The sequence below is a fragment of the Ovis canadensis genome, chromosome 15 (assembly GCF_042477335.2).
Source record: "Ovis canadensis isolate MfBH-ARS-UI-01 breed Bighorn chromosome 15, ARS-UI_OviCan_v2, whole genome shotgun sequence".
Lineage (NCBI taxonomy): Eukaryota > Metazoa > Chordata > Mammalia > Artiodactyla > Bovidae > Ovis > Ovis canadensis.
Window position 1 is genome coordinate 43,365,146 of NC_091259.1, and position 25,128 is coordinate 43,390,273.

Consider the following 25,128-nt stretch of genomic DNA (forward strand, 5'->3'; position numbering starts at 1 on the left):
TCGGCCAATTACGTTCCTCGAAGACTATGTATGTCTTCAGCTAGTGCTCTACCAGGACTTTCACTCCTGCTTTTGGTAGTCAATCAGCTTTTCCGCAAAAGCTTGGGAGCGCCAGTCGACAGGTCCCCTAGACCTAGGGGAATGAAATCGAGGCCCAGGGAGTTCAGGAGGCCTTCCGACGCTCACTAGTATAGTCTTTACTTTCTCACTCTGAGTGTGGACCTGGGTTTCAGCGTTTTTTTGCAGCCTCCTGCCTGCTCGCCGGAGATCAGAAACTGCTCTTGATCCTTTGCCCCAGTGCCTGGCACAGAGTAGGTACTCGGTAAATGTTTGCTCACGGAATGAATAAACTAGCCAAAGGATGGACGCGGGCGTATGTTAAGGGACGACTGTGAGTCAGAATTCCTTTCTTCACCAACTGAAACATTGCTAGTCAGTAGTGGAGCAATATATTTGAAACGCGAATGGTCTAAAATATCCCAGAGCCTCCCTCCCCGTTTTTGGGCTCTGGCAGGTGGTTGAAATTCTGTTGGATGAGATTTTTCGTAACGACCAATAGCTGTTTTGCTGTTCTACCTCACATTTGTGTTTGAGAGACAAGTTGGGGAGCTGGCTGGTGTCAACTTGAAAAATAGTCACAACCTAAAAATTGAGAGTTAGGTTTATTCGGTGGAAATTTTTAGGTCTTAAGCCTGGGAGGCAGCATGTCAAGTAACCCTGAGAGAACTGCTCAGGAGGTGAGGGGAGGAGCCAGTTTTGCAACAAAGGGCAGGTTGTCTGAACATCAAAAGATTATTGTTAATTGAAGAAAACCATATATCCCAAGTTAAGGAATTTAGTGTCTTCTGTGTATGGGAAGATACAAGAGTCTGGACTCAAAAAAAAAAAAAAAAGAGTCTGGACTCAATGAAATCATTTTTTTCCTATGCACCTCAGCTAGGATCCTGGTTTTCACATCCTGAGCTTCCTTTCCTCCCGGGCTTATGGTAGGGAGTGGTTGTAGTCTGAGGGCTGCTAGATGGCAGGTATTCTCCTTCCTGAGTTTCCTTAGGGCTGCAATCGCTGATAACTGTGACATCCTTGTTTCCTGATATGGCAGGAAATATTCTGTTTCTCACTGGGGCCTCAGATTTCTTGGTCAGTGGGCTTCTCTGGCTCATAACTGCATTTATTGATGTTATGAGATTTCTCCTGTGTACCACACATTGTTCTAGGCATTGCGGCCAGGAAAGTGAATGAGGCAGACACTGGTCGGGTACTCAGGGAGTTTGCAACTGAGTAGGGGAGGGGAGGAAGCAGAAAAACAAGTAAAAAGACAAACAAGAGTAATGTCAGATAGCGGTAACTAGCATCCAGAAAATTAAAGTAAGATGATGTGGTACGTAACTGGGCGGTTTGATTGGAGGTTAGTGTAGGAGTTCTGAATAGGTGACATTCAAGGTATAATTTGAATGACCAGAAAGAGCCATCTTTGTGTTGATGAGCTGGTAAAGCATTTCTAGAAGAGAGAAGCTGCCGGTGAAAGGGCTTTAAGGCACAAAAGAGCTTCAAGTTCAAGGAGCAGAAAGGCCAGTGTGGCTGGAAGGAAGTGAAGGAAGTGAAGTAGCTCAGTCGTGTCCGACTCTTTGCGACCCCATGGACTATAGCCTACCAGGCTCCTCCCTCCATGGGATTCTCCAGGCAAGAATACTGGAGTGGGTTGCCATTTCCTTCTTCAGGGGATCTTCTTGACCTAGGAAGTGTGGCTGGAGTGTGGTGCAGTAAGGGAGAAAGTGGCAGGAGAAGAGGCTGCAGGATCTTAGCTCCCCAACCAGGGGTGGATCCTGGGTCCAGGCAGCCGCTGGACGGCCAGGGAGTTATCTGATTTACATTTTCAGAATGATCGCTCTGCCTGCTCTAGTGTGGGCTGTAGGTGGCCAAGTGCAGGGACAGCGGTGGGAGGCTATTGCTGTAGTCCAGGCAGGAGTTAATAAAGGCCTGACTGAGGACGGTCACTGGAGATGGAGAGAAATAGTCTTGGTGACTGGGTTGCAGTCTGTGAGAGAAAGACAAGGGTCAGGGATCACTCCCAAGGGCTTGGGCACCTGAGTGGATGGTGCTCATGTCCCTGAGATAGGAAGGCTGGGAGCAGGCTTGAGGGGTGGGGGAGAGCATGAGATCTTGTTTTGCCATGTTACATTTTGATGTGACTCTATCAGTTAGTCACATGTGTGAATCTGGGCCCGGGAGAGAGAGAGGACTGGAAATATACATTTGGGCATCATAAGGTTATTCAAGGCCTAGATTAGATGGAATCACTCAGAAAAAGAGTTTAGAGAAAAGATCACCTAAGCCTTGGGAGAGAGTAGCATTTAGAAATTGGCAAAAGAGAAGGACTGAAAAGGTAGGAGAAAGCCCAGGAGAACGAGGGGTCCCATAAGCCTAAAGGACAAATCCTGAGTGGAATAAGCAGAAAAGAATACATGGGATGAGGAAAAAGTATAGGTGAATCTTTCAGGTGGTTTTGATGCAAAGTGGAGTTGAGGAACTGAGAACTGGAGAGGATGTGCATTTGGGGGGTGCATTGTCGTACAGGGAGATTACAGAGCATGTTTTGTTTGGATGGGAACTATCCAGTAGAGAAGGAGAAGGAGATGATGCAAGAAAGAGATGGGACAGTTACTGGAGCAGTGTTTCAGCAATAGTGGGAGGGAAGGCATCCAGGACTTCCGTCTCATTGGTCTTAGACAGGAACCAGGCCTTTCAGCCATTTGCAGAAAGGAAGGGGCTGAGTGCTAGAGCTGATATAAGGAGGTTGATAGGGTCGGTGAGAGGAGAGGTAGGTATTCCTGTCTGATAGGTTCTGTCTTTTCCATGAGGTATTAGACAAAGTCTTGGGCTGGGGAACTTGAAGAGTGTGTAGGACTCCATAGTCACAGCCTCCCAACCTTCCAGTCTTTTGCTAACTCTTCTCCAGTAACTGGTATCTAGTCCCTGGTGATCATCTTACAGCAAACCCTGACTCCCTACCTGGCTCTCTAACTCCTAGGGCCTTGACTGAGTCCTCCCAGGCCCAGGGGAAAGCAGTATGTGAAAGTGTCCCTGCGCTCAGAGGTGATTTATGTGGGGAAGCTGAGACCCTATGGCAGCCGATTATATTTCCTACCTACCCTGACAATTTCTTGAGAGACTTAAGGGCTTGCGAGTTACTGTTCCCCTTTTCACCGCATAACAGTATTCTTTCAGTCTGCTTCCTTGGATTTGCTGTGAGCATTTCTGAGTGGTGTCTTTTTATGGATCCTCTTCCAATAGGGCTCAGTTAGAGGGACAAAGCACTTGTGCAGCTGCTTGTGTTTTCCCTACTGGATCCTCAGACTGGAGAGTCATGTGAATTTTTTAGGATGCATCGGTAGATTTGGCAGATGTTTGAATACTTCCCAGAGAAAAATTTCTTGAAGCAGAAAACCTTGAGCTAAGGCAGGTGGATTTTAGTTTGATTTCTGCACTTTTGGTTCGTTTTGGGGTTAACTTGGGACAGAAACAAGGACCCTACTCTTGGTTCTCCCAGTTCTAGACTCCATGATGCTGGTATTCCCTAGGAAGACTTCCTGTAATCCAACGCTTCTTTACTTTCTCTTAGCCAGAGACCAAGTTGTGATGTAATTGGGATAGTAGTGTCATTAATAGTAATAGCAATGGTAGTAGTAGCAATTATGTAATGCTGCTGCTGCTAAGTCACTTCAGTCGTGTCTGACTCTGTGTGACCCCATAGATGGCAGCCCACCAGGATCCTCCATCCCTGGGATTCTCCAGGCAAGAACACTGGAGTGGGTTGCTGTTTCCTCCTCCAATGCATGCATGCATGCTAAGTCGCTTCAGTCGCGGCCAGCTCTGTGTGACCCTATGGACAGCAGCCCACCAGGCTCCTCTGTCCGCAGGATTCTCTAGGCAAGAATACTGGAGTGGGGTGCCATTTCCTTCTCCAGCGATTATGTAATAGCTTCATCTTTTTGAGTCCTTGAAAAATCCCAGAAACTGTTTTTGTAACTACTATCTGATTCAATTCTCACAACAACTTAATGAAGTAGGAACTGTTACTAGTTCCATTGTACCAACGAGGAATCTTGTATAATCCTGGGTATTCAGGCAGAAAAGGGCAGTTGACGTTCTTCAGGACCTTTTCTCTTTTGAAATGTCATTTACTTATTTTGGGCTGTGCTGGGTATTCGCTGGTGCTGCAGAGTGGTCTTTTCTCTGGTTTCGGGGACCAGGGGCTTTCCTTCGTGGCGGCTTCTCCTGTTGCAGAGCACGGGCTCTAGGGCGTGTGGGCTCCGTAGCTGCGGCTTGCAGACTCTAGAGCACATGGTTCCAGTTGCTGCGCGGCATGTGGGATCTTCCTGGACCAGGGATTGAACCTGTGTCTCTTGTATTGGCAGGCAGATTCTTTACCACTGAGCCACCAGGGAAGCCCCATCCAGTACCTTTTCTTATTGATCCTTCTAACAGGCCCTAGAAGCAGCAAATCATGGATTATCCTGTTTTACAGATGATGAAATTCAAGTTCATGAAAGTTCAGTTATTTGGCTAAAGTGTTAGAGCTGGGAGGTCTTCATGGTCACTGTGGTGGTGGTGGTGGTGGCTTCTACCCCAGATCACCAGTGGGAGCTCGTGTTGATACTTAAAGCAGCCGTGTGTCATGTGTCATCACTCTGAGTCAGGCTGCCCAGGGCTCACGTGGCCACACCCTTTCATTGTTTTACTGGGGACTGAGGTGCCTTGAATGGGCAGCAGCCCTTGGTATCCTGTGCTGACTGGTGGTGGTGCTGCATGTCTCTGATGAGTAAGAAATGGAAGACATTATTATTTTTTTTTTCTGCACTATATGGTTATTGGGAATCTTAGTTTCCCAACCAGAGATGGAACCCATGTGCCCGGCAGTGGCAGTGCGGAGTCCTAACCACTGGTCCACCAGGGAATTCCCCATTAACTATTACTTGGTGAAAACAATTTGACAGACACACCCTTTTCAAACATGAAACCCATGAGGGTAAAGCTCTAGAAGAGGCTTTGGGAGCTGGAATATTACAGTGGGCTGGTCTTCAGGGTTTCATGGAACACTGTGTTGGGTTCTCCCTATAGCAGCCTTTGAGTAGATCTTAAGTTGACAAGCAGGATGAATGGCACAGAGGAGGGGTCCTGGCTCCTCTGAGACTTTCGTGCCCAGCACAGCACTGGGCAGAGTAGGCATTGGTATTTATTGAAGTAGGTCAGGGGTATAAGGGAACTGGGCAAGTTGAAGGAACAAAGCAGTTGGAAACCACACGTGTCAAGGCTGATGCCTGGACCTCAGGCTTCTTGGATGTTGTTGCTTGCTGTCAAGAACAGCACTCAGTGCGGGAACCTGGCGTCCTTTAGCTTCTTTGCCTTATAACCTCACGCCATGTGTCTGGGGAGCGAGACGTCTGTTGGTCTTTGGACCAGGCCTCCCATCCTCCCTGGTTACCAGGCTTTCATGTCTGCCGTAACTTGGCTTCAGGGTCCTTGTGGGAAACGGATGATTCTACAAGGTCTCTTCTAGCTTGAAGGCCCTCAGTTTTAGCTTTCGAGCCTTCCAGGGCTGTCCTGTGTGCTGTGTAGGTGCCATTCTCCTTGTGGGTGCCCATTGGATTAAGGCCAGTTTCTCCTCCCAGCCCTTAGGACTGCAGCAGATCCCAGAGCAGGACTGGAAACCTGATTCGCAGTACCCTGTGCAAAATCAGAGTGTTTTAAAAGCCACGCAAAAAAGTGTCATTAAAGGTATTAAAGTATAAAGATCCTTTCTTTGCTTCTGCAGGCTTTCCCTCTACTTGTCATGGCATTTCTACTTGCTATTGATATTTAATGTCATTCTAAGTTTAGAAAAATAAAAAATTTAAATTCTTGGTGTAAATCTTGTGGTTCCTCTCTGTATTGTGGAATATAAAGTTTTCAGTGCAAACATTAGGTCTTTGACCTCACAGGCTGAATCGCCACTATCATGCCCCACTCCTAGATACCACAGGGCAAGAGTGCTGGTGCTCAGAGCCCCTGGACAGGAGTGAGGAGCAGCAGTGCTGGGCCCAGCTGTGTGCTCTGAGGCGGCTGGGAGTGGACACGTAAAGAACCCATCGCATGGAGGCAGGGAGTGAACCAAGGCGTGAACCAAGGCTTCAGGCCTCCTGCAGAAGGATTACTCCTCTAGAATAATGCTGAATATCTAGAGTGTGTGATTTTATTCTACACACACAGTCTGAAATTAAAGGGAGAGAGGAGGAATTGGGGAGTGCAGGTTGAACCAGGGGTGACAGGACGTCCAGGTGGGGACCCCAGTCGGCTATAGGCACTAGGTATAGAAGCCTGTGAGTACAGGATGGCCCAGGAAACTGCCCTCTTGAAGTTTAATTAAGCCATCAGCCAAGGAGAGTCTTCCAGGGCACCCCTAGGAAGAAATCTGTCCTGTCTGCCACGTATTCCTCCCCAGACAAATGTTGAACTTCATGGTGGTGAAATTTGTCTTGTACCATGCCAGCCTATTCATTCAGGTATTTGTCATCTTTCTCATTGAGGTATTGCTGGGAACAGCAATCCCAGCCATTCTTTATTTCAAACCAGAAAACAGCAGTTCCACAAAGAATGACTGGGAAATTAGCAGCTTACATCTATTTAGAAGGGAAATTCTGAAACCTCTTGTTGAAGGTTAAGAAAAGGTTCTCCCAGCTTGCAAGCCTTGGCGTAATCCCACACTTTATGTTTCATTTCCTGGTTGCTTTATCAAGGGTGAAAACTGGCTCATAGATTGAAATGTTAGGTTCTGTGTGAAAGGAACAAGAGCGTTGTTGTGTAGAGAGCTGGGGAAGGATTAAGAGCCGTGATTTGTGCCACGGTCTCAGAACCAACCCAGAAAAGATCTGGCAAAACCTCTTTAAGACAAATGGTGGCAAGTGGCTTTTTAAGGCTCTTATTTTCAGAGAAAGGACGGGTGGATGATTTGCGGTGCAGTGTGTGTGTGAAGAGGGTGGGTGTAGATCTCATTCTCTTGATATTTATGGGAGTAAATTTTGGGCTTCCTAAATGGAGGACTTTGGGAAAAGGAGCTTATTTAAGAAAGCAGTTCATGATGTGAACTGTTTGGTGATTTAGTGAGGTGCTTACTCTGGTTTTCTGTGTCTTCAGAAAAGAGCATGGGTTTGAGTCTTTTTGCTCCATGTAAAAGAACAGCATCTCTCCATACTGGCAAGGTGTCTTAAGTAAATATTGGCAGAGGAAAAAACGTGGGAAAATATGGTTTTGTTTGTCTGTTGTTTTTAAATGAGTATCAAAACATTTACTTCCAAAACACTGAGAAGTGTTTTGGGTTAATGATTTATTGCTTATGGAGTGCTTCATGAATATTATCAGGTTGGAGGCTCACAATTATGGCATTTTTAAGTGCAGAGATGTGAGCTCAGAGGGATACAGTGAGTTCCTAAAGTCAAGTGCTGTATTAACTCAGCCTTTTCAGGGTTCTTAGAAGCTGGTGGGCATATTGTCTCAGCCCAGGGCTTCTCAGACCTTCAACCACAGCTCTAATGTCAGAAGCGTGCCTGCTAAGTTGCTTCAATCGTGTTTGACTCTTTGTGACTATATGGACCAGCTCGTCAGGCTCCTCTGTCCATGGGATTCTCCAGGCAAGAATACTGGAGTGGGTTGCCATTTCTTCTTCCAAGGGATCTTCCTGACCCAGGGACCGAATATCTCTCATGTCTCCTGCATTGGCAGGCAGGTTCTTTACCACTGGTGCCGCCTAGGAAGCCCAATGGCAGAAGGGTGAAGGCCACCTCTCTTGGGAGACCGGGTGGTGGATAACATCCTCCAAATGACTCTGTCCAGAAACTCAAATAGACTTGATTCTCAATTTAAGTTATTAAAACAATCCCCTCCCTCATCTTCCATTAAGATCAGCTCTTTGTCAGGATGCATCGTGTTTGGTGTATGGCTCTGCGTTTTCCTAAACATGAACTTGTTCCTGCCGGCCTCCATAAAGACATCAGCAGCTTTTGGGACTTCAGGTCCTCTTTTGGCTGGACTGAGTTGTGCCAGGACACCTTCCTCTCTTGAATCCGGTCTCCTCACAGTCACTGGTACGCTGGCCTGGCATCAGGGTCGGTTTTTCTTTTTATTTATTTATTTTTAACTGAAGGATATTTGTTTTATAGTAATGCATTGGTTTATACCAAGCATCAAACTTTTCTTGAAGCAGAGCACAGGTGGGCAACTTTATCGTGCAGAAAAATGCGTGGTGGTTGTTAGGTGGTGGTAGCCTGTGTAAGGAGGCAGTGACTTAGTGCGTGGGCTCTGGAATCTGAGTCGTCAGATTCTGGGTCCTCCATGTACAGCTCCCTAACCCTGGCAGGTTACTACTCCCCGTAAGCCTCATTTCCTTGCCAGTAAAATGGGGATAAATGTGAGAAGTATGTGAAGTAATTGATAAAAGGGGTTTAGCAACAGCCTGACTCGTAGTAAGTGCCAATAGATGTGAGCTTCTCTTCCAGGTTTCCACTCAGCTATCAGGTGAGGTAGAGACATATGTGATTTCTGAGTCCTTATCATATTCAGCTGCTGCTGCCGGAGTCTGTTGCCCTTGAACTGGGATTGCCTGGCTTGGAAACCAGTGATAGGACTCAGCTCAGGAATTGGTTTAGACTAATAAAAACTGTATAACCATCATGGTTACTAAAAAGATGTGCTTGCTTCGGCAGCACATATACCAAAATTAAAATGATACAGAGAAGGTTAGCATGGCCCCTGCACAAGGATGACACACAAATTCGTGAAGTGTTCCACTCATGAAGCAAATCTCTTTTAAAAATTACTTGCTTACAATAAAATACAACTTGAAAGTAAGGAAAAAAAGATGTCCTTAAAGTATTCGCTTTAACGTGTTTGACAAAAAAACTCAAAAATATCCATCTGTGTATTCAGGGGAGTAGAATACACTATTGAGAGCAGATGGGGCAAAATGTTAACAGCGGGTAAGTCAGGGTGGGGGTATATGGACATTCTTTGTACTAGACTTGCAAATTTTCAGTAGGTTTGAGATTTTTTTCGAATAAAAAGTTAATTAAAAAACAACACTACATAACCTTGTCCAACAACAGCTATGCTGTCCCGAGGCCACGGGTACCTCGTCCAGGCTGTAGGGACCCAGGGACCAAGAGCCCTGGGTAATGAGGTGTGAAGACGGCTCCTGGTTTGTCTCCCTCCTGGACATTTAGAGGGCTGCACAGATGTCCGATCCTTAATCTGGGCGGCCGCCTGGTTATCAGCTCTGACTGCTGAAGGACAGACATTGACTGGTGCTGCCTGGGCCACAGATGTCGACAGTAATCATCTCAATGGTGCTTGATTGTTGAAAACACATTCCTTTTCGAAGCAGGTATTTTTTATTATTTTATTGTCCTCACTTTACAGATCAGACAAGCATCTGAGGCACATGGTGGGAAAAGGGTTAAAAGATCTTTTCAAAGCCAGAGCGTTGGTGGGGGAGCTGGGACTTGAACCAGGGTCCTTTTGGCTACGAATATGTGTACTGTTTCTACCGAGGTTCGAGGTGTCTTCTGGCTCCCATCACCTCTCACTCTGTCCCAAATTCTCTCTTTTCAGTCTGTGCCCCAAAACTCCTCCCCTGTACCTTCGCTTCCTTGAGGACCCTGAGGCAGAAGTCTCCTGAGGCAGAAGTCTCCTTGGGCCTCCCTTGGAAAGTCCCCCACAGGATACAAGAGTGATGGGCCGGGTAGATCGTTCCCAGGCAGGGCAGTGGGTTGGGTCCCTGGTCCTCTGGGGGAGTAGGTCCCCTGACCTCCCTGCAGATGTCAGCTGATCGCAGCTTAGGGGCTGATGAGCCTCTTAAGCCTGCTTAGAGCCCGGCTGTCTCTTTCAGCTTCTGCCAGAAGAGCATTTCCAACGTCACAGCCAGGGTTCTCAGGGTTTTTCAGGGGCTTTTCCTGCCAAGGCAGAGCCCTCAGCCTTGTGAGGTCTGACAGCTGAAAGTTAGATACAGGCTCTTCCAGGGGCTGCTGGCTACCTCCTGTGCTTCCCTGGAACACTGCAGTGAGGGATGGGGATGGGGAGAAGGTGGGAAGGTGGGCAGCGTGCTAGGGGTATGGAGCGGGCAGAGATCCCATTTCAGCCCTAGGCCTGGGCCCCTGGTTGCATGGCTCCTGTGTTCTCACCCCTTGGATGAAATGAAAGATAAGACTCTCCTTCCCCGGAGGCGTGGAAGCAGAGCAATGTTGTACGTTAATGTAGTAACCTCTGCAATAAGCCTGTCCTCTCCAAACCGAGTTCAGAGCATGTCCACAGAGAGCACCTTCCTGGGGGAGCATTTAACCAGAGGCTGGCTGGCTTTTGACCCAGGATTCATCTAGAGTCTGATGAACGTCCACTGTACGCCAGTCTCCACACTAGGTGATGTGGAGAGAGATGGAGGTCCTTGTCTCCGCCCTCCAGCACCGCCCAGTCCAAGAGAGGAGAGGGACACTGGGTAGTTTCAGTGTGGGTGATAAGGCTGGCGGCCTGTGAAGGGAGCCCTCGGAAGCGTCAGAGGGTGAGTGGGAAGGCCAGACCACCGTAGAGCAGAGCAGAGGGCAGCCTGAGGCTGGAGAGCCCCCTGGAGGGAAGGCGAAGGGGCTGGGGCTGAGGGTGTGTGTGCCTGTCTGCGCCCCTAGGAGGCTGGCACTGAGGTTGGTAGGAACTGGGCCTGGATACCACCTTTCACCAGTAGCTGGGCTTTAGGAGAGTGACATAATTGTGACATAATTGGGGGTTTTGCCTTGGGATTCCCCCAACTTCTGTATCTGAGGGGTGGTGCTGTGGGGGAGTTACAGAACGCAAGTTCTGGGGTCCGAGTGCCTGGGTTGTAGTCTTGGCGCTACTGCCCGCTTGAGCAGGTCACCTAAAGCTCTCTGTGTCTTCAGATGTCTTTTCACCTGTAAAATGGGGACGATGCCTGTCCTGCTGTCTTAAACGGTGTCTGGCAGATCGTGAATGCTGTGTAACCAGCATTCCTGCTCCTCCCGTAAAGGGAGCCTCCTCCTATGGTATAAATGCTGCACAGTCAGCAGATAGATCTTGTCCCTTTGGGGAAAATCTCCTGAGATCAGGCTAACAGGAGGGAGAATTGTGCTTTCTTATCTGTAAAAGAAAGGGCACTAAATGGCTGTTGCTAAATATCAAGAAATAATTCCTCGAAGCTCTGTGTGGCTGTGTCCAACCTGAGAGAAGATGAACAGGTTTCTTGTTTGACACATTTTCCAAATGGACAGTTTTGATTTCCTCCCCATCCACCACCACCGCCACGGAGAGGGCTCCCAGGTGTTGGCATTAGTGTTTGCACTGCCTGGTTGGGCATCTAAACTCTTTGTTTCAGAAGCGGTAACCCTGGTATCTGTATTAGAGTACTTGATGAGGGAGCAGGGAGGGTCGACCCGAAGTAGAAGCTGAGGCATAACTTCTAGGGAGTAGACTGGGAATCCGCGTCATTATAAGCTCTGTGGGTGCTTATAGACCCTGGAAATGAAAACATCTCAGAGCTTCAGCTTCCCCATCTGTGCAATGATGGGCGCACTCCGTTCCTTCCGAGTGTTACTTGCGAATGAAATGTGATGGCCTAGCTGAGCCTCCTAGCGTGCTGTTTGGCACATAATGGGCCTGTAGGCCTTGTGAGCCTTTTCATTTAGAGATGACATCCATCAGGATTCATTCGATGGAGCTGTGAGAAAGGCCTTGAGCGAGTCAGTGGACACAGCTCTCCATAATGCCCAGCCTGTGACCCTGCTTAGATCCTGGAGGGCCAGGCTCCCTGGGGCCTCTGGTTTCCTCTGTGGAGTTTGGGAGTTCTCTCTGCTCCCCACTGCTCAGATGATGCTGCTGGTGGCTGTTGGCAGCATTGGCAGGGTGGCTGGTCTTTTGGGGTGACCATTGAGTGGGGACTGTGTCTATCTGGTGGACAGGCTAGCCATTCTACATCTCAGAACCCTACAGTCACTCAGAGATACTCCTGAGGGAGGAGCAGAGGGGCAGAGTGGCGGATGGGTGGTTGTGAGTGATTGACATTGCCAGCCAGAGCAGGCAAGCAGGCTGCAGTTAAGTTGAGAAATGAGGATGCTTCCTCTGTGTGGGAGAAGAAATGTGTCCCGGCAGACAGTTGTTTTGATGAGTCCTAGAGGAGTCTGGCGTTACAGTCTTTCCTGAGCTGGTCCTGGGGAAGATGGGGCGGGGGCAGGACTGTGACTCAGCGCCGTGAATGGCTCACCAACTCCCCCGGGACAGTGTCAGGCACTGAGTCAGTGTTCAACCAAATCAGAGTGGCTTTGTAGACTTGACGTTTGGCTTGACCCTCTCGACGCTGGCAGGCACACAAGGAGAGAGGGTTGACTGGAATTAGGGGTAAATTGGGGTTGTAAACTGAAGGGGTGAGGAGGGATGCAAAGTCAGGGTCCCAGGGAGGGCAAATGATTCCCTCCCCTGCCCATGAAAGCATTTGGAAAGGTTTCTTTTCTCAACACATTCTAACCTGGGGAGTTTTAAAAAATAGACACATGAATGCTGTGAAGCTAAATATCCGTAATCACTGTACCCATTAATCCTTTTCTAAACAGAATTGGCAGTACCTGAAATTACATCCGCTTGCTGAGGCTTTGAATAATTGCATTTCTTTTTTAGCGCTGGTGTGTAGGTGGGAGCTGGGGAGAGCTTCACTGGCCTCTGCTTCTACTCTCTCCAGCCCTCTTCACCTGACAATGCATGCATGTGTTGGTGGGTTTGGCACTATATGGTTTCTAAAACTCTGGCTGGGGGGATAGTAATTCTATGGGGGAGGGCTTTGGGGGAGGGCTTCCTAGTCTCTGAACAGGTAGATATTTAAATTAAAACCCAAAGCACACTCTTTCTATTTCAAAAACCCCATGTATTTTGAAATGAGGAGCACAGTGATTTCAGATGCAATACTTGTGTCATGCAGTGTTCTTGCTGGGCTTTTTGAAGCTGCTCCTTGGGGCAGGGAAGACCTGGTTGATGCAGGATTGCCTCCTTGAGTTCATAGAAAGGTTTGAGAATTTTTTTCTTTCAGGCCTTTGTTGGATTTTTCTTGGTTTGGAGGTACAGTAAGCTGAATGCTGGGGCAGGAAGACTGTCACGCTGAGAAGCCAGCTGCTTTTGTTGAGTTCTTATTTACTTTTTGTTTTATAAATGTTTATCTAGTGCACACTGTGTGTGCTGGATGGCATCACTGACTCCATGGACATGGGTTTGAGCAAACCCTGGGAGATGGTGAAGGACAGGGAAGCCTGGCGTGCTGCAGTCCATGGGGTCGCAAAGAGTTGGACACGACTGAGCAACTGAATGACAATGTGCACTGCTCTAGGGACTTAACAGACATGAGCTCATAGTCCTCGTACCAGCCCCGTGAGGCAGGTCCTATTTCTATCCTCATTTTATAGACAAGGCGGGTTTCAGCACGCACAGCACGGGTGTTAGGTGGCAGGGGTGGGATCAGCCCCAGCTGTCCTTCACTGGGGTCCTCACCATCCTTTTGTATCTGTTTGGCCTGTCTCCACTGTGCTCCACGGTGGGTTGGGTCTGGGAGAGGAAACAGATCCTTTAAACCAAAAGCCTTTGCTTTGGACTTGCCTTCTTTTAGGGATGGACACTTCCCTCCCCTAGTCCCACCCAAAGTGGAAAGAAGATTTTGAAAGTCAACTCCTTCATTGTGAAAAGGTTTGGCCTTTGGAGGAGAGTGAAAACCTCACATCTAGTTCGTTCCCGCAGCCTGCGGGTTATTGCTTGGGTCCCTGTCCTGGGACATTCCTGGTGGGAGGAAATGGAGACAGCCTGTGGACTGAAGCAGGGAGGTGACTGGCTTTCCTTTTTCCATAGTTGCCTCAGGGTTTCACGAGGGAGGTGGTGATGGAAGCCCTGGCCACCTTGGGGAGTGAGCAGAAATGTCCTTGACTCTTCCCAGTTGGTAAAGAATCTGCCTGCAATGCAGGAGACCCCGGTTTGATTCTTGGGTCAGGAAGATCCGCTGGAGAAGGGAAAGGCTCCCCACTCCAGTATTCTGGCCTGGAGAATTCCACAGACTGTATAGTCCATGGGGTTGCAAAGAGTCGGACACAGCTGAGTGACTTTCACTTCACTTCAGAAGCAGAGGGGCAGGGGAATCTGTGTGGGTTCTGACCGATCCACAACCCGCCAGTGCTTGTGTGATGGCCTGGTAATTCAGCTATTTCCTGCAGACTGATACTGCACCCCACCCCTACCCCTCCAAACCTTTCTGGAGCTGGTTGTGGCCCAGGCCCATTCCCCTCCTGGCCCTGGTTGTATCTGCCTGGGGAGCAAGTGGGGTCGACAGAGGAACCCCCTCCCTGAGTGTTGAGTGCTTCCATCTGGGCTCAGCTCTCACACACGGTTCAGCTGTTCCCCTCCGGACTTCAGATAGGGCAGCCCTGGGGTTGTGGGTGACCGTCCAGGCAGCGCGACTTTGTAGCCCCGTCATTTTATTTAACCTCTAAATAAAATGGGGTGATGCTGGCATCTGCCTCCTGGGAGTTTTGCACTGGTCACTTGAGAATAATACATGTTGTTACTCAGTCCCCAGCACACTGTATATTTCGGTAAATTTTAACAAGTATTTCCAAAGAATTTGTCTTTTTTTCTGTAATGGCTGTGCTGGTCCAAGTGCATGAGCGATTCCTTGACTTACATCCTGCAAGGACTCTTGTCTTCTGATCCACACAGAGGGGACCTGTGGATACTGCCTGGCTCAGATTCTCAGTCGTGGGCATTTTCTAATAGAGGGCATTGAATGTGCATTTTGCCCAAACAGTTAAAAATGACCAACTCTACTTGCTGATTTTAACCATTTGTTGTTGTTTAGTTGCTAAATTGTGTCTGACTCTTTTGCAGTCCCATGAACCTGTCAGGCTCCTCTGTCCATGGGATTTCTCAGGCAAGAATACTGGAGCAGGTTGCTATTTCCTTCTCCAGGGGATCTTCCTGACCCAGGGATTGAACCCACGTCTCTTGCTTGGCAGGCAGATGATTCTTTACCACTGAGCTACGTGGGAAAGCTACACTCTAATTATGACTTTGGCTTATGGATTTAGGCAGTTTGGATATAGTTGCAGCAGAGATTGTTTCTGACCAGACTGTGGCTTGCTTCCCATGGGGAAAGGGAAAAATAGCTCCAGTGATAATGAAGAAATGGAGAGGGGAGGCAAGATTCAGTTTAGCATTTCTGTGTCTATTTGTGCTATGTGTCTGGCACCATACTGTTTGTATTCTGGGGGATATCAGGGAGCTCAGGGAGCTGGCAAAGTAAGATGTCCACACAGATTCAGGCTATAGGATGGTCAGGTGGTGTGTGATGAAGTGTCAGCTGAGTGGTGTGGGAGCGGCATGGAGAGGAGCATCCAGGGGAAAGCAGTTCAGTGGTGGACATGTCAGGGAAGGCTGAGGAATCTTATTTGCTGGATTGAGTGAGGACTGGAGGAGGAGCGGGTGCCTCCAGCAGGGGAGCCAGCTTCCACTGTTCAAGGAGATCCTTTCATTTAGCAGACCTTTACTGAGCTCTCAGTGTGCCAAGCCCTGGCCTGGAGGCTGGGGATATCAACATGGGTAAAGCAGAAAAGAGAAAACAGCCTTGAGAGGCAGAAAGGCCCAGTGATTGGGAGCATGGTCCAGCACAAGACTGCCTGGATTTGAACCCCAGCCCTCCCATTTACTAGCTTGTGGATCCTGAGCAAATTATCTAATATGGAGCCTCAGTTTCTTCCTCTGTAAAATGGGGATACTAGTAATTGTGGTGGGGATTAAATGAATTAAGATTAGTCAGAATAGTCTTGAATGTATGAAGTACTCTGGAGTGTTGGCTATTATTATCACTAGAATATGGGCTCCATGTGGGTAGGCATTTTGTCTGTTGTGCTCACTAGCTGTATCACTGGCTCTCAGCAGGTATCTGGTATACCGGAAGATCGTAGGCATTAGTTGAGGAATCAGAGCGCCACTGGCGTCCTCAGGGAGCCTGAAATCCTGTTCTCTGGTGGGGCACAGACGTGTCAACACCTGGGGGAGAGTCTGCAAGTGACTGGGTAAGGGAAGCATGTGGACTGGAGAGGCACAGAGAGGGGTGGCCAGGGAAGGCTTGCTGTGGGAATGGGGGAGCCTGAGCTGGACCTTGAAGAACAAGCAGGGAATTTCTAGGTGATAACAGAGTTTGGATGTTCAGGGAAGAGAAAACAGAGTGGGTAGAGCTAGCTAAGAGCATGACATGTTCAAGGACATCAAGAGAGGAAGGAGGCTGCTTTGAGGAGTTGGGGCTTCATCCTGAGGATGGCATGGATCTGGGCTTAAGAAGGGGTGGAAGGCCTCCCCCCCACCCCCATGGTTGTGGGGGAGGAAGGTGGGATATCCTGGGTGTGCTGGTCATTCTCGCAGACTCCAGCTCAGGAGTCCAAAGAGGTGAGGCTGGAGGAAGCGTGTTGAAGCCTGTGAGACATCCTAGCCATCACCTGGCAGATGAGGAGGAGAGGCTGGGAAACCCACACCACTGCCTGGCAGCGCTCTTGCCTTAAAATAGAAGGAGATGGAGATAAAGAGTGAGAGGTGGTGTGAGTGTCCAAGGGGTGACCTAGTTAAAACCCGAGCCCCTGGAAGTGCAAGAACCACTCTCACCTTCATTCACACACCAGGGCCTTCCAAGGGGCAGCTGCCAAGGGTGGCCTTACCGTCCTTATCTTGTCCCTCCTCAGCCCTGGCCTTGTGCAGTCCTGTCGCTGGGGACCTCGGCCCCACCCCTCTGACAGAGGAAGTTTGTTTCCAGGCCCGTGTGCTGCTGGTTGAGGGTATGGGAACTGAGAGTAAGAGAAATACGGGAGTGAAACATGGGTGAATGGATTCAGGTTAATGAAACCTGTGCATTTAGTAACTCCAAGTGAAGAAGACTTGGAGGAAAACCTCTTTACATTTAGGCTTTTGTTGCCCACAGTGTATCATAATTCCTCATAGACTCAATTATCTGACACACAGTAACACCCTTAGACTCCCTGGTTCCTCTTCCCCCCAGCTTCCAAAATCCCGCCCAGAGATTGCAGAAAAGAGGAAAAAATGGAGAAGGCTTTTACTTTTCTTTGCCTCTTTCTTCGTCGGTCCATCCTGATTTCTCTGAGGCCTTCGGGACTTATTTCCGTGCCTAGTAATTTATGTGCTGAAGGTCCTTGCATAGGACTTTTAAACTTTAACAGAGACTGTGGCTGTGATGGAAATCGTGTGGAGCTGCTGTTTGCAGGAATGTGAGCTGAAACCATCTCTCCGTGGCCCCGGGCAGTGTTTTTTGGGTCTGCGATCTTCAGTCAGGAGGGCACCCCAGGACCACCACTTGCTCAGCACCTACTGTGTGCTCCCTGGCCCCTCACCCAAACGGCCCTGGGAGGCTGGCATCGTCCACAGGGAGAACCTTCAGCGCTGAGAGAGCGTGAGGCTCGGCAGGTGACCCAGGGTGCTGACTCTTTCTGGTGAACTGGAGCCTGAGGCCACATTTAAAATTGCTGGGAACGCTGAGCCTGTAGGAGTGCCTCACAGCTGGTTGACAGCCATTGAGGTGCTTTTCTGTGATCAACACTTTTTATGGATTATTTGCTTTGATCCTCACAGTAGCCCTAAATGATGTCATTTTCCTCCATTTTATAGATGAGAACACAGAGGACCAGGGAGGCTCTAAGTCCAAGGTTATACAGCTGGAATGGCTGGTGGGTTATGATTCTAAGCCAGCTTTTGCAGAGCATGGTACCTATAATTCACTGAAACCTCACAAGAACGACCCCCACCCGCCCCTGACAGGGTGGTGTATTATGATTCTCATTTATGCATGTGGAACTAAGATCCAGAGGTAAATGATTTACCCAGAGTCACATAGCGGAGGTGGGGTGGGGTTGAGGGGTGGTGGTAGGAGCTGGTCTTGGACCTAAACCCCAAGTGCCTCAGTGGGCTTCCTTGACTTCTCCTTCCACCTTGAAAAGCCAGGAGCAGTTTGCATTTGAGTCACCCAGCCCTTCAGAGGCTGGGGGTGGAATGGGGTGCAGTCTGAAGGGAGGTGGGAGTAGTGGTGAGTCCTGCTGGGAGAGGCCCCTCCCGGCCAGGACAGCGTCCCCAGCTCCCGCGGCACTCACACAGGGTCACGCGGCTTCCTGCCTGAAGCCCTGCACTAATGTACTTCCCATTCTTGTTGCCCAGGCTGGGGCTCAGTAGACCAAATTCAGTTTGTCTTTTGGTCTTCCCAGTACAAGCTGCTGGTAAAACCCAGGACTACTTGGCAATATACACACGTTTCCAGGGAACTTTTAAAAATGGAATGGCTCTACTTTGAAATATGTCAAGAATCAGACCGTTCCCAGGCCTCTTACCATCCTGGTTCTCACCACTGTCGCCTGTTGCCTGGACTGTCGCGTTGCCCTCCAGCTGGTCCCCGTGTCTCTCTCCCCCTCCCCTGCTATGGTGTGCTGTGCTCAGTTGCTCAGTTGTATCTGCGACCCCATAGTCTGTAGCCTGCCAGGCTCCTCTGTCTATGGAGTTCTCCAGGCAAGAACACTGGAGTGGGTTGCCATTTCCTAGCCAGAGATTGTTCTTCAGTGGAAGCTGGATCAGCTGAAACCACCTAAGGGCTCCCATCTCACGCAGGGACTCCAGAACCCTCACAGTAGGAGGCCCTGTGCCGCCTGCTCCTCACCCCCACGTCACCTCTCTTCCTTCTGTTCTCCCTGATGCTGTGCTCCAGCCTTGCTGTTCCTTAAACATGAGAGCACAGCCGCCACAGGGCCTTCACACTCACTGTTTCCTCTTTCAGGAATGTTTTCCTTCATATATCCCCATGGCCTACTGCTCCCAAATTGTCTTCAGGTCTTGCCAGGTGTCACCCTTCATGGTGGCTTTTCTTGAGTCCTCTCCTCCAGCATAATCTATTTCCTTAACCCTACTTTAATTAAAAAAAAAAAAAGGAATTCTCAACATCATATGGATATATTACAATTTTAATCTGTTGTCTCCCACTAGAATTTAATGTCCGTGATGACACAGAATAGTGCCTACTTTGTTCAAGGTTGTACCTCTAGTGCCTAGAATAGTGGTTGGATCAAGTAGGTGTTCAGAAAAATTTTTTTAGCTTGTTTGAGGTATGATTGGGGGCTTCCCAGGTGGTGCTAGCGGTGAAGAACCTGCCTGCCAATGCAGGAGATGTAAGAGACACAGGTTTGATCCCTGTTTTGGGAAGATTCCCTGGAAAAGGAAATGGCAACCCACTCTGGTATTCTGGCCTGGAAAATCCCATGGACAGAGGAGCCTGGTGGGCTACAGTCCTTGGGGTCGCAAAGAGTTGGACACAACTATGCACAAGATATGATTGACAAGTAACAATTATATATATTAATGCCAAAGAATGTTCAAACTACCACACAATTGCACTCATCTCACATGCTAGTAAAGTAATGCTCAAAATTCTCCAAGCCAGGCTTCAGCAATACGTGAACTCTGAACTTCCAGATGTTCAAGCTGGTTATAGAAAAGGCAGAGGAACCAGAGATCAAATTGCCAACATCTGCTGGATCATCGAAAAAGCAAGAGAGTTCCAGAAAAACATCTATTTCTGCTTTATTGACTATGTCAAAGCCTCTGACTGTGTGGATCACAATAAACTGTGGAAAATTCTTCAAGAGATGGGAATACCATACCACCTGACCTGCCTCTTGAGAAACCTGTATGCAGGTCAGGAAGCAACAGTTAGAACTGGACATGGAACAACAGACTGGTTCCAAATAGGAAAAGGAGTACGTCAAGGCTGTATATTGTCACCCTGCTTATTCAACTTATATGCAGGGTACATCATGAGAAATGCTGGGCTGTAAGAAGCACAAGCTGGAATCAAGATTGCCAGGAGAAATATCAATAACCTCAGATATGCAGATGACACCACCCTTATGGCAGAAAGTAAAGAGGAACTCGAAAGCCTCTTGATGAACATGAAAGAGGAGAGTGAAAAAGTTGGCTTAAAGCTCAACATTCAGAAAACGAAGACCATGGCATCTAGTCCCATCACTCCATGGGAAATAGATGGGGAAACAATGGAAACAGTGGCAGACTTTATTTTTGGGGGCTCCAAAATCACTGCAGATGGTGACTGCAGCCATGAAATTAAAAGACACCCCTTGGAAGGAAAGTTATGAGCAACCTACATAGCATATTCAAAAGCAGAGACATTACTTTGCCAACAAAGGTCTATCTAGTCAAGGCTATGGTTTTTCCAGTGGTCATGTATGGATGTGAGAGTTGGACTGTGAAGAAAGCTGAGCACAGAAGAATTGATGCTTTTGAACTGTGGTGTTGGAGAAGGCTCTTGAGAGTTCCTTGGACTGCAAGGAGATCCAACCAGTACATTCTAAAAGAGATCAGCCCTGGGATTTCTTTGGAAGGACTGATGCTAAAGCTGAAATTCCAGTACTTTGGCCACCTCGTGCGAAGAGTTGATTCATTGGAAAAGACTCTGATGCTGGGAGGGATTGGGGGCAGGAGGAGAAGGGGACGACAGAGGATGAGATGGCTGGATGGCATCACCGACTCAATAGACTTGAGTTTGAGTGAACTCCGGGAGTTGGTGATGGACAGGGAGGCCTGGCCTGCTGCAGTTCATGGGATCACAAAGAGTCGGACACGACTGAGCGACTGAACTGACTGACTGAAGATGTACTACTTGGTGTTTTTATATATATACACATTGTGAAATGGTCACCACAGTCAAGCTAGTTAACAGATGCACCACTTCACATGGTTCCTTTTTCTGTGTGTGTGGTGAAAGAAAATAATTGTTGAATGAGTTTGTTCAATAGCTCAGTGAACTCTGTAATAGCCTTTCCTTGGTGCTGTACCTGAGAAGCCCATCCGCTACTGAGTGACGTCTCCCTGCTTGGCCCCAGGAAGCACAGGCCTCGGGTGCTCTGCCTCGGGTGTCCCTAGCGTCTCCTTTCTAGTGTGGGGATGGCATGGTGCCCCTCTATTTCTATGTTGGCTTCCAGTCACCCCTTGTGGAGAATTACCTGAAAATGGACATTTTCTCTCATGCCTGTCCACGTTGACCACAGGGGATTAAAATGGGTGGGCTTACCAGCTAACCACCAGTGGTATTTGCATAACCATTGAGTTCTCAAAGCCATACAAATACTTGAAGTGGCTGGAGGAGATGGCGTCCATCTCTTTAGGTTCTCTCTGCAGAACTGGAGCTGAGCCATGTCTGGGGCAGCAGTGTGATTCAGGGCCCAGTAAATAATAGACTGGAAGGAAAGAAGCCGAGTTTGAGTGAACAAACATCTGTAGTGTGATGCACATGGCCGAAATGCTTATTTCACTCTTAACCATACTCTCACTTTGAGGTTGATGATTGTGCCCCTGTGATGCGATGGGGAAATTAAGGCTCAGAGGTGATGTAATCAAGGCTCCCACTGACTCTAGAGGCTTGGAAATAACTAGACAAGGCTCTAAAAGGGAACTCACAGCAGGCTGTAGAGAATTGTTAGTATTTGGGTCGCAGGGGCCGTGTGGCATCAAGCAGTGACGCCGATGGGGAGATAGAAGTGCTGTCTCTCAAATGTGGCTTGGATGGTTTTGAGATAGCCTGTTGAATATGAACAGATTTTCCCCACCCCTCCCCGTTACTAATTACTTGAGAATAGGAAGAAGATAGTTTTAATAAAGCCCTGGCTATCTGGGGGTGGAGAAACCCTGGCACCAACCTTCCCCCACATAGGACCTATGCATCTCAGGGACCATCCCCAAAAATGCTCATGTAAGTACATTCAGCTCAGCCTGGCTCCAGGACCTCACCAGTCTTGGAGATTTCATGATTGGGGAAGTTCAGTTCAGTTCAGTTCAGTGATTGGGGAAGGCAGACCTTTATTACATCATGGGTAGGGGAGGAACCCGAGGAGAGAATGGGGCTGTGAAATGGGCTTCCCTGTTCTAGGGGGGCTGGGTAGTGCTGGCATGATTCAGAACCTCAAAGCCCTTATGAAATGAATCCTTCTTACTACCTAGTCCCTGGTGATGGGATTGGGGCCTGTCTTCTTGATATCAGTTTAATTAATTTCTTCTAATTTGTTTATCAGCATTCATTAGTTCCTACTCTTTACCAGGTGGTACCATACCAGATTCTGTGGCTACAAAGACAAGGATGTTGTCAAGGAATTTTCCATCCAGCGCAGGGAGACAGACAGACCAAAGATGATATTTAGCGTGGAGAGGCTGTGGGACAAAGAAAACAGGGCGAGGCTGGAGCGTGATGCCTCAGGCCACAAAGCTTTGATTCTTACCCCAACCCTGTCAGATACTTGACCTTGGGCAAGCTCTCATTCTGGGCTAGGTGGTTCCATACCCTATCTTATTTATTCCTAAGATCAGCCTGCCGAGGTAAAAATGTTCTCCCGTTTTGTAGAAATTTGGAGAGGGTGAGTAAGTTGTCTGAGTCACTAGATAAATAAGTGGCCAGATCAGGATTCCAGCCCAGGTCTCACTCCAAAGTTCCTGCACATTCTGTTGTATCCAGATGATGAAAATGAGTTTCATCCATGACCCAGCACAGCCAGGGCCCTCTGGAAGGTATAGCACTGGGCAGAGGGGTTGAGTGACCGTGGACTCCATAGGAGTCAAAGGGATGATGTGACCAGCCAAAATGCTAATTTTGTTATAGCCTGCATGGATGGATGTGTGGTGCTTATGACATGGGAGCAGGCGGTGCTTTTCTGCTCAGGGGAGATCACACATGGAGTATTGGGGTCCCTTTTGGGATCACCCTTATAAGAGGGATGTGACGAGGTGAAGCCTTTCCGAGGGGGTGGCTGTGATGGGCACAGCAAACCTTGTATCCTGAAGAACATCTGCAGGAACCAGGAACATCTGCAGTGTTTCATGTGAGCAAGAGGGGGCCCCCAGGGAAACGAGGGCTGGCTGCAAATATTTGAAGGACTGTCCTGCAGAAGAGTCTTATTCTCTGGGAAAGCTACAGAAAGAAAGGCTTGGCTCCAGGTTTTCAACAGAACCTTCTAACATATCTCGGGACGTAGTGAGATACTGTCGCCAGAGGTGATGGAGCGTGGGTGGGAGCAGTGGAGAGTGTGGAGTGAATGCTGTCCGCCGTTCCTCTGCTCCAGCGCCCCCGACTGTGGCTGTGTCTCTGCTATTCTGGGTGTGGGTCCTGGGAGGTGGTACAGAAGGGAAGGGTTTAGCTTTTCTCTTTCCCAAACCCAGGTCTCCTCAGCAGACTCCAGGGTTACAGGTACCTCCAGGGCTGGAGGGGCAAGCACAGGGTTAGAATCGGAATTAGAGGACCGAGGTTTGAGCCTTGGCTCGGCCCCCTACAGCTGTGTGACCTTGGATAGTGCATTTGTTCTCTCTGTAAAGAGGGTCATGTCAGCCCCTCACCTGTTGGCCTTTCATCAGGTAGTAAGTGACAAAATGCTTTGTCAAGGAGAGAGGGTTCAAATTCTGGTTGGTAACGGGTGCAGCTCTGACCACTAGGAGCATAATCAGCTTCAAGGGGCTTGAGCGTCGTGTGACTAGGAAACCGCCCAGTGGTGGTAGAGGACCTGTTAGGTGCCAGTGTTTTGGAGAACTGGCTCCAGGTTTGTGCACAGTCCTCTGAAATGCTTTGTGACAAAGTGAATTTCCCATCACTAGTGATAAGCAGGAGAGTCCTCTGCCTTCAAGGGCCCATGAGTAAAGAGTCAGAAGGAGAGACTGGGACAGGTATTGAGAAGAGAGGGATCCAGGAACCCTTCATGGAGGAAGTGACATTTTGAGTAGGACCTAGACAAAGATTTCATTATGCGGGGAAGGTGGCAAAGGCCTGGGGGAGTCAAGGGTGCGTGTAGGGCACAGGTGACATGAGGGAGAGACGTGGATGCTGGGATGGGCAGGGAGTCCTTATTGGGTGGGGTGTTGCGCCCAGCTGGAGGACTCTTCTGTCCCTGGCAGTAGAGCGCAGAGCTGTCTGGTGGGTGAAGGAAGCAGATTGACTGCAGTTTGACAGAACGTGGGTCAGGGAGGGGCAGTGTGAGAAATTTGGGGGAGGCTGTCATACATTCCCTTCATTCCTCAGGGGAAGGTGAGGCCCACATGGGAAGAGGCTTTACTGCAGGTTTAGGGTGAGCTGACGTTAGAGCCAACGCCTGACACCTCGCCCAGGTTTTCACCTTGCCCCATGCATGAGTCGGCATGGGGCAGAGATTCCATTTTTTCTGGTTCTGCCTCTCAGCAGGCTTTTCCTCTTAAGGCAAAAGAGGAGAGAGCCGAGTTGTATTTACCAAAGGGGCTGGTTGGGCAGGTCTTCTTGCTGAGACCCATGTCTTAGGCCAAGGTCAGCTGCACTGGCTCCTGGTGGGTGGAGTCAGGCCTTGGCCAGCCCCCAGCTAAAGGGCTTTTGGTCGGGAATGACCACTACTGGCAGGAACTGAGGTTTTATAAGGCATTGCCCCTGAGAACAGTGGGCTGGAAAGATTACAGCGCACACATTCTTTCTCAGGAGATTAGGGGCATGGGAGATTATGGGATACGCAGGAGGCTGTAGGAGGGCTGTAAATTTCCCATTTGGGGCAATTAATCTGATGGATGGTATAACAGCTCTCCACTTCCTCTCTCCCTCCCTGGACTGGGCTGGGTAGTCAGGCTGGCTGGAGAATGTCCCGAGAATGCTCTCCCTGGATTCCTGCCCTGCCTAGTTGGGCCCCTGGTTGAAACCTTCCCTGGGGGCAGAGTCGGGGCCTGTCCTTTTCCTGCCTCCCCTTTGGAACAAGGAAAAGCACATAGTAGGTGCTTTACAAAGTACTATGCAGAGCTGCTACCTACTTGATTGGAGCCTGGCTGTTAGGGGCTGGTTGGATTGGGGCTATGGGTGTGGAAGCTGAGCCCCAGGCTAAGATCACCTGCCCAAGGTCACTCAGGTCATTGGTGGTAACTGGGGCTCCAGCCAGGTTTCTCCACTCCTGGGCCTAGGCGTCTTCCTTCGAGTTCCGTGTTCAAAGTGAAAGTGAAATAGATGGTGGGCTTTTTTTCTGGTTT

The 25,128-nt window shown here is 48.9% G+C and overlaps 1 protein-coding gene and 1 non-coding gene across 4 annotated transcripts in view; both read left to right on the plus strand.

The window, feature by feature from the left end:
- PLEKHA7 (pleckstrin homology domain containing A7) overlaps nt 1-25,128 on the plus strand; it is a 220,434-nt gene that overhangs the window by 1,236 nt on the left and 194,070 nt on the right. The window lies entirely within an intron of this gene.
- Nucleotides 8,720-8,826, plus strand: LOC138421422 (U6 spliceosomal RNA). The gene has a single exon (XR_011249501.1). It is a non-coding gene; the product is annotated as a U6 spliceosomal RNA (small nuclear RNA).